We start from the raw sequence: 1,625 nt of genomic DNA, 5'->3' as shown, positions 1-1,625 counted from the left end.
GAGAAGAGAGCCATACTGCCATATATAAATCAATAAATAAATCAATGCAAATAAAAACAACATATCTTATTTTTAGTATTATATTCATGAGTTCAGGTGGTCATTCACTTGTAGTTATTTAGAACATGCACATAGAAAGTATCTTTCATTTGCTTCAGGCGTTTGCCAAATACACATAAAATAATACATCTGGAACATCTGGTAAAGAGTTTAGTAATAGTATGACATTTTTGGAAATATGCTTTTTCACTGTTATGCATACCGTGAAATATGGAAGGACTGTTCCAGGACAATAAATAATCTAAAACATGAATCTTTGTACAACATTAAGCTTTCATTTTTCTTTCTGCTATTTCTGCAGTTTAAATAAACAAGTAACTTGTTAATTGTTAGAGTTAAAGATTCTGGGACATTGGTTGTATTACCTGTGAACAGAGCTACACTCTAATCAGTAACAGTTTAACCAAAAGCAAGGCCAATAAAAGTAAACAGCTGTTCCTAGGACTGCGCTCTTCTGGACAGAGATCTCTGATGTTATTCCTGGGATCTGCTGGAGCCACTCTGCCTTTATCTGAAAGTCCCACCGAACTTCCAGATACGGACCGACACAATAGGGGGCGTGTCCCATTTTGACCTCGAAACTTCCAGGCCATACTTGGTACAGACGTTCCTGTAGACTATGCTGGCCACTTGGTTATGGCATTCCATGTATGCCCTGCCTGCTTGGACATTACACCCTGCTGTTATGAGCTGGGGCATCTTTGCACAGCCTGCACCTGGGGTCTTGTCTGGTGTGATAGAGCCCAGCCTCTATAGATCTTGTACTTAGAGCTTGTTCCTGTACCACCACGATTAGTGCCCCTGTGCTGTCTTTCAGTCCATTTTTGTCCACCCACTATTAAGATTTCTGGGTGTCAGCCACTTCATCTATATGCTGGTGCACATACCTTGCAGGGGACTGTCCTTCCATGATTGTTCTTCTCCTTGTTCCTCTTCTTTCTCTGGTACTTCCTACCTGAGGTACTCACAAAGCACAAGGTCAATTGGAGCCATCTGCCTGAGGTACTCATGGATGTTTGTTGTCTCATCCTGGACAGTAGTTCTGACACTCACCAGTCCTCGACCTCATCTTTACGTTTGGCGTGCAGTCTCAGGGTGCTGGATTTGGGGTGGAACCCTCCATGTCTTGATGTCAGAGGCTTCTATTGCCTCCTTTGGCCAGCTTATTATCCCAGAAGGGTACCTGATCACCGTCAGGGTGTAGGTGTTGATTGCCTGACCCACTGCAGGTACTTTGTGATTGCAGCTTTCCTAGCAGCCTCTTTGTGGTTCCCATTTGCCTGTGGGATTTCCAGGTACTTGTGTGTATGTGTGTGTATATATGTATATATATATGTGTGTGGGGGGGTATAAGTGTATATATGTATGTATAGAGATATATGTATGAATCATGATATGAAAATAACTGATTTACACAGTATGAGATAGTTATGAGTTAAACAGCAGAATGGGGGGGAAAGAGTGTTCTGGTCAAGCAACACTGGTCACCTTCACACTGACTCAAAGGCATTTTCTAAAGCTGTTGATACTTTAGCTACCTGTAGCTGCTGGTTCATGGAGAGTAG

Source organism: Rhamphochromis sp. 'chilingali', assembly GCF_963969265.1.
Source record: "Rhamphochromis sp. 'chilingali' genome assembly, chromosome: 3".
Lineage (NCBI taxonomy): Eukaryota > Metazoa > Chordata > Actinopteri > Cichliformes > Cichlidae > Rhamphochromis > Rhamphochromis sp. 'chilingali'.
This window is presented reverse-complemented; position numbering follows the sequence as displayed.